Source organism: Squalius cephalus, assembly GCF_949319135.1.
Source record: "Squalius cephalus genome assembly, chromosome: 18".
In the NCBI taxonomy this organism is placed as follows: Eukaryota; Metazoa; Chordata; class Actinopteri; order Cypriniformes; family Leuciscidae; genus Squalius; species Squalius cephalus.
The window spans coordinates 6,057,352-6,065,059 of record NC_137139.1 but is presented as its reverse complement, the minus strand read 5'-3'; the positions used below and the strand labels follow the sequence as shown (position 1 = coordinate 6,065,059).

General features: G+C 38.9%; 1 pseudogene across 1 annotated transcript; it reads left to right on the top strand.

Moving 5' to 3' along the window:
* Nucleotides 1-3,761: 3,761 nt before the first annotated feature.
* LOC307146268 (putative nuclease HARBI1) lies at nucleotides 3,762-4,790 on the top strand (annotated as a pseudogene). Its single transcript has one exon. The product of its transcript is annotated as a putative nuclease HARBI1 (transcript).
* The last annotated feature ends 2,918 nt before the right edge of the window (nucleotides 4,791-7,708 follow it).

The window sequence follows — 7,708 nt, the reverse complement described above, 5'->3', positions numbered from 1 at the left end:
GAATAAATAACTTACCGTAGCCTATTTTATAAGTCCCTCCGGAGCCGCATATCAGTCAAAAAATGTGTCACGAGGAAGAAAAAACATATGAAGAGTTCAGATGCAAAAGCCTCTAAATGCCATCTGAAATTTTCTTCTAGAATGATCATTTTTATCAAGCTCGTATATTTAAGTTTAGTAATTTCACGTAATTGGCAATGAAAATGACCTATTAACCCTCTGGGGTCTGGGGTGTTTTTGGGGTCCTTGAGATGTTCTGACATGCCCTGACATTTGTGCTTTTTTCAGTTGCTTATAAACATATTAATGGCAAAAAAAAATTACACACTATTTAGCACAAACAGGGCTACCATAATATGTGAGCAACAAGAATGTACATGTCTGCATTTTTGAGAGAATAATGTTTATGCGTGGTTATTGAAAAAACTAAAAACTAAAGTTTCTGAAATAAGGCCACAAAACACATACTAAATATGTGGCAATAAGACTTTTGACTAATGGATTTCATCGCCTAGTGTTTTTTCTTCAAAATGATATGAAAATCATCCTGCCTAATCATCCACAAAAAAACGATACATTGATTTTAGTTTTGTGAAACACTTTTAGTTTGGAAAGCCAATATGCGGATGGGGCGTAAACGCTCCAACAGCATCATGCATATGTAGTAGTTCACACCTGGTGAGACGTCCCTGCATACTTAATGAGCCATTCATTCAGGTGACGTGTCACCTATAGCTAACTTAAATATACAAGCTTCATAAAAATGATCATTCTAGGAGAAAATTTCAGATGGCATTTAGAGGCTTTTGCATCTGAACTCTTCATATATACACACACACATATATATATGCATGCACATACATACTTTATAATCTTTTCAAAACTAGTCAACGTCTTTCAAAACTAAAGTATACATTTTATCATGCGTATTTCAAAGTAAAGGATTCATTAGTTAGTTGATGACTTTATTTTTGACAAAACACATACAGTATATATTCCTCATCTCAGTATAGCAATAGAGTTTGCTAAAAGCTGTTCATTCAATACAGCAGTATTTGAAAATCGATAATATTTTGTAAAATTACATTTATATTTGCATTTATGTCAAAACCTAGACACTTTTAAACATCAAAAGGACATTTATTAATATGTATTCGTGTCAAAATGACAAATAAACAGATTTTCCTATTCAATTTTGCATGGAAACGCTTCCAAGACGCTTGCGTGTCGCGTGAAAAATAGGCGTCGGTTCTATTTCTAGAATGCACGCGTTTTCCACGCGGCTCGTGCCGCACCTGAGACGCGCGTCTCACACAGGCAGTGTGCAAACTCTAAACTGTTAACATGGATGGGAGCCGAAATAAAAACGGACACGCCACGCAGCTGAGACGCTTACGCCACGCATCCAGTGTTTCACCGGCCTTATCCAGCGGATGTGGGCGTTTCACAGGTTTGTATGGATCGCCTCACATTTGCGTTTGAATAGCGCGGTCTCCGTAGGCGGAGTCACATTAAAACTTAATTAGCTGAGATGAGAACGACTGACATCTCTCTCTTTACATACATATTATATAAACTGTGAATATTTGTTTTTTATAAAAATGACTTCATTTGAAAGAAGATAATTCAAGCTTCATGCCTGTGTGACTGTATGCCTGTTTGACTGAGTATTCGCTGAGTTACAGTTCATTTTCGGACGCGTTTCAGAATTGACTTCACTGACGGAGAGTAGGCAGAACTCGCATCATGTTTATTTTTCTTTATTTGGCGAAAAGCACAACACTTTGTTTTTATTATGAGCATACACAAAAAAAATACACACTAAACAGGATCGATTGATGTATAACACAAGCATATAAGATAAAAATTAATATTTTTTTTTAAATTTTTTTTTGCACTCATACGAAAAAAAACGAGCCTATCGCGCCGGCGCGATAGCCGACCTCAGGGGGTTAATTGTCATTAAAGTGAAATTACTAAACTTAAATATATGAGCTTGATAAAAATTATCATTCTATAAGAAAATTTCAGATGGCATTTAGAGGCTTTTGCATCTGAACTCTTCATATGTCTCATATGTACTTCATATGTACTCATCTTCTAAGTCGCACTGGACTAAGTCGCATTTTTTTAGAAATTTATTTCACAAAAAAAAAAAAAATGTTACAGACAGTTCTCCGTTACGGACGTGAGCGCTCTAAAGCGGCACTACGAATGTTTTAAAGAAAGCAAAGCCTGTCTTTAAATTTAATTTCGTTTTGTATTAATTGTATCTTAATTTTAATCGATGTTTCATCAACCAATTGTCTGGGTTTAATAAATAAGAAGTATAGGCTATTAGAAAATAGATAATCAGGACACGGAGGCGCTGGCGAACCTGGGCCCAGTTTTTCAAAAGGTTTAATCCGGATAAAATTGATTCGGATTTAGTAATCCTTTTTTTTGCGATCCTTGATCACGTAATCCATCTTACTTTTGAGCCAGTTTTTCAAAGCAACATCGGATTGGATCAATCTGATCCGGATAGGAACTTTTCAGGATCACCAAATCTGGATAACCAGTGCTCAAACAGGATAGGAAATCACAATGTAGAACTATAGATATGTAAAGAGCAACAAGTAGAATAGGCAGTGTGGGGTCAATATAAGTTTATTTTCATTTGAAATGAAAACACACACATTTAAAAAAAAAACTAAAAACAAGAAAAACCCCACCCCATCCTCTTCCAGCAGTCCGCTCATCTGAGACCTACAACACAAACACTGTACATTGAGGATATTTATAACAAGTTTCAAATATAGATGTATTGAATTAAAAAAAAAGACTTAATGTCAAATACTCCACAATAATTTCAGACTTCCTCATCTGATGTGGAGAGACCAGCTTGTCTGAGTGTAGCCTTTAGGAGGCGGATCTCAAGTCTGGACTTGGTTTGCTGCAGTTTGGTCAGAGTCAGTTGTTCCTCTGCCAGACGAAGCTGTGCTTCTGCCCTTTCAGTCTCTTTTTGCAGAAGTGCCTTGCAATCATCATCTTTGTTTGATGAAGGGCCCTTCAAGCCTTTCCTCTGAGATCCTGTGGCAACTACCACTGGCTCAACCAATGAGGATCCAGCTTCTTCCTCAGGAACAGAGCTGAGATTCAATATAAATACGCTCTCTGGATCAGCCTCAGGAGGAACTAGCAGATTCTCCTCCTCCTCCTCAATCCAAGGCTCGCCATCCCCTACAACACCTTGAATACCATGGAGAGCTTGCGACTTCTCACCTCCAATGATGTCGAGGACCACATCTGTGTAATCTCCCCTCTTAAATGGCTTGTTGCCTGTTTGTGGGTTTTTGGCTTCAGCATGGTCCTTTGTTGCCCTGGCCTTAAGATCTTCCACCGCAATTTGATTTGGTCTGTGGTCCTCCTCTGGCCAGACCCTATGGCATTCACATTTTCTGTGATTAAAATCCAAACATAATTTTTCTTTTTGTTGGTATCCTTAGCAGAATTAAAACTTCCCACTATTGTTCCATAATGGCACCGAACACCCTCTAGTAGTGCATTGGTTTCAGCAGCAGTGAAGTTACAGCTTCTTGAGTCCATGGTTCCGTTGCTTTACTATAGTGAACATTGTTCATCAATTATAGGCCTTGGGTCCAATTGCCTCAATTGAACACAAGCCAAAACTAATCAGTTGTAATAGGTGTGTCTGAAAAGACCAACTACACAGCCATATAAATCAGCCTTTCTCAGAGGATTCACAGAGAGACAGTGAAATGGCAGGTGTTGTCCACCGCCACCTCCACTTTGCCAGGAGAGGATACCGTCAAAGGGTGTATGTTGAACGTACCAAGCCACTGGAGCAATACACCACTGAGGAGCTGTATGTCCGGTTTCGCTTTGGGAAGGCTGATATAGAGTACCTTGTGAACCTTCTCAGGCCAAAACTTCAACACAGAACCCAAAGGAGTCACGGTCTGTCTGTGGAAGACCAGATCCTCATTGCTCTCCGATTTTATGCATGTGGGACTTTCTATCAAGTTGTTGGTGACTATATGGGAGTGGTGAAATCAGCTGTGTGTGATGTGGTGAGAGATGTGTAAATCGCACTGGCCAGCCTGGTCAATGAATTTGTTTCTTTTCCAAAGGACAACCAGATTGCCCAGGCCAAGCGCAGCTTTTTTCTTTTGGGGAATATGCCCAATACTATTGGAGCAATCGACTGCACACATGTGCATATACAAGCACCTCGTGAGAATGAATGGGAGTTTATAAACAGAAAGGGGAGGCACAGCATCAATGTCCAACTTGTGTGTGATGCTGACCTCATCATCACCAACTGCGTTGTCAAGTGGCCTGGGTCTGTCCATGATGCACGCATCCTGAGGGAGAGCACTCTATATAGAGACCTCCAAACCAACCGACCGGATGGCATAATATTAGGAGACAGTGCCTACCCACTCCTACCATGGCTGATGACTCCTTTTCTAACAGCAAATACACCGGCGCAGGCACGCTTCAACACTGCTCATTGCAGAGCAAGATGTGCAATTGAGCGTTTAAATGGAGTTCTTAAGAGGCGCTTTGCATGCCTTAACTACCTGAGAGCGGAACCACAGAAAGCATGCAACATAACCCTTGCCTGTATTGTCCTGCACAACATCGCTACTAAGCGCAATGTCCCTCTCTGTGCTGACAATGATGCACCTGAGCCCCTTGGAGACCCTAACCAACCTCCTGCATTCTGCCAGAACGAGCAAACAGGACGTGCAACAAGGGACGTAATAGTTAGACACTATTTCTGATTTGGATTTGTTTTGGATTTCAAAAATCAGTGATTGCCATTCTTTGCATTTTTTTTGGTTATTCTGTAATCATTGCATGCATCACTAATAAATATTCTAAAAACAAAAATATTTTCGATTGTGATGAATATATATATCAATTAGTGACAGAATAAAATGTATTGTTTTTGGTCAGTTTTGACAGCTGTTTGGGGGATTATTTTATGAGGCCAAACTCTTTCTACTAAAAGCCTACCCTAATCACTGTAGCCTGACGGATGAACAAATAAAATTAAAACCTTATGAATAAATAGGATATCTTGTAAGATACTGCATGATCCAAATATAGTATTATTTTATACATTTTTAAAGTTTTCATTACATTTTGGGCATGAAATCCACGCTGAATCCACCCTTCTGATGGGATCAGTTTAATCCAGATTTTTTGGATCAAAGTGATCCAAATCCTACAAAAAAGTTCTGAAAAAAACAAGATTGGATTACGTGATCTAATCCGATTATGTAATTCGTTTTTTCTTTTGAAAAACCCATTTTCAAGATTTGATCCAATCCGTTATCCAAAATCCTAGTGGATTACTTTTGAAAAACCGGGCCCTGGAGATATTTTGTAAGGAGAAATGGTTTAAAATACTTGCAGTCAGACATCAGGGACGTAGCTGTGGTTAGTGGAAAAATATACAGGCTGTAATTTCAGGAAAAGGGGGCTCCACTAAATACTGATGATGTGTTTACTCCACTGGGTAAACTCCACTCCTAGCTTTTTCACCTGTCTGTTGTTGTAACTTGTTGTGATGCACATTACATAGTTAACGTTTATTCTATACATTTTATTTTGGAACTGAAATGTCATTAATTAAATAAGGTGCGAAATATGTCAAGCTGCAGCTTCGAAAGCCCAGCAGATGATAAACTTAAATCCTAAAAATGATCAGAGATGCCCAATCCTCTGCATAAAACTGTAACAACACATTTTTGATTCTACTGTTAGGTGCTGCTCTTTGCCAGGATTTCCATCTTGCAATTTAAAGAGCCAATGACTTACTCAGATTCAGCAAGTCCTCATTGCTTGTCCAGGATGTCCGAAACTTCGGAAGTAAAATTGCAGCAGCGCTGAGTTCGGGGTCAGAAAGCATGGGTCCAAACCACTGCTGTATTCCTTCTTGAAGGGCAAAGATCAGTGGCTCGCAGAACTTGGATGAGGTTAGGAGGCGATCAAGCTTCACAGTTAGGAGGGTAATAGTGGGCACCAGCCATCCCATGTGGACATTCACCTCTGTCTGCATTATGTTCAGTGCCTTGGCGATTGGGCTCATGGTAGCAGCATATTCAGTCAAGAAGGCAAGCTCTGCAGGGCTGAACCTGTCACACAGCAATAGAAAATCATACAAAATATCATATGGCGATAACATATGTAACATACAAAGATGACTAATGTTACTAAACATCACATTAGTTAATATTGCATAAGCAAATATTGGAAGATAACTGCTATTTGTATATGTTTATGCAAGACAGTGTGTTTGGCAGCATAACACTTACATGGGGACTTTAAAGGTCCCGTATTATGCCCCTTTTCACAAGATGTAAAATAAGTCTCTGATGTCCCCAGAGTGTGTATGTATGAATGAATGAATGAATGAATGAATGAAAAACTTTATTAATCCCAGTAGGGAAACTGGTTTGCTACCAACCATACAGCCATCAAACACAATACACAACTAACAGACAAGTACATCATTCTGGATTAGGAGACGACTAATAAACGCTGATTACGAGACACAATTTGAGAGATTCATTTTCACAATCAATAAATACTAAAAACAACACTTTAAGAGACAAGAATAATACTCAACAATCAGCAATGTTGGTTAAAAAAATCTAACTGCTGCTGGAACAAAAGACCTTCTCATGCACTCACTAGAGCACCGTGGCATTATCAGTCGCTCACTAAAAGAGCTTCTGAGTCCTTTAAACAAATTGTGCAGTGGATGGCCTTCAAAAAGCAGGACCATTTTTAATTTGGAACTAATCCTCTTCTCAACAGTAATCTCTAAAACATCTGGATTAAGACCAATAACTGAACCTGCTCTCTTGATTAGCTTATTTATCCTATTTTTGTCCTCAGCAGATATACTGCCCCCCCAGACAAGTACAGCATAAAAAAGAACACTGGCTAAAATCCCTTGATAAAAAACATTTAAGAGCTTTGTGCTTATGTTGAATGATCTGAGTTTTCTCAAAAAGAAAAGTCTCGACTGAGCCTTCTTCATTAAAACATTAGTATTCTCTTTCCAGTTTAGTTTGTCATCCACATAGACACCTAAATATTTATATGACTTCACAATTTCAATCACCTGACCATTAATTGTAACTGGAAGGACCTTCTCTTTTTTCTTTCTAAAATCAATCACAAGTTCCTTAGTTTTCCCTACGTTAAGTTTCAAAAAATTTGTCTCACACCAGTTGTAAAACGACTGCACCTCCCTTCTATAGGCAAGATCATCATCCTGATTAAGTAGACCCACTAAAGCAGTGTCATCAGAGAATTTTTGTACGTGAAGTTGGTGTATGTAAAGTTTCAGCTCAAAATACCCAACTGATCATTTTTTACAGCATGTATAAATTGTCATTTTTTGGGGCTCAGAAAAACGAGCTGTTTTAGTGTGTGCCCTTTAAATGCAAATGAGCTGCTGCTGGACGACCCAGGGGGCGGAGCTTCATGAGCTCGCGTTCAGTCTCTCAGGACAATTTCATCTCACGGAATGATGATAATATCAGAAACTCTCAGTAACGGTGTTCATTTCGAGTCGGACAATAATGCCTACAGAGTCAGAGTGCTGTACAGAGATGGAACAGGTATAGTTTAGTAGTTTGATTACGGTTATTATAACGTATTTGTCATCTGCTTGTATGTATCC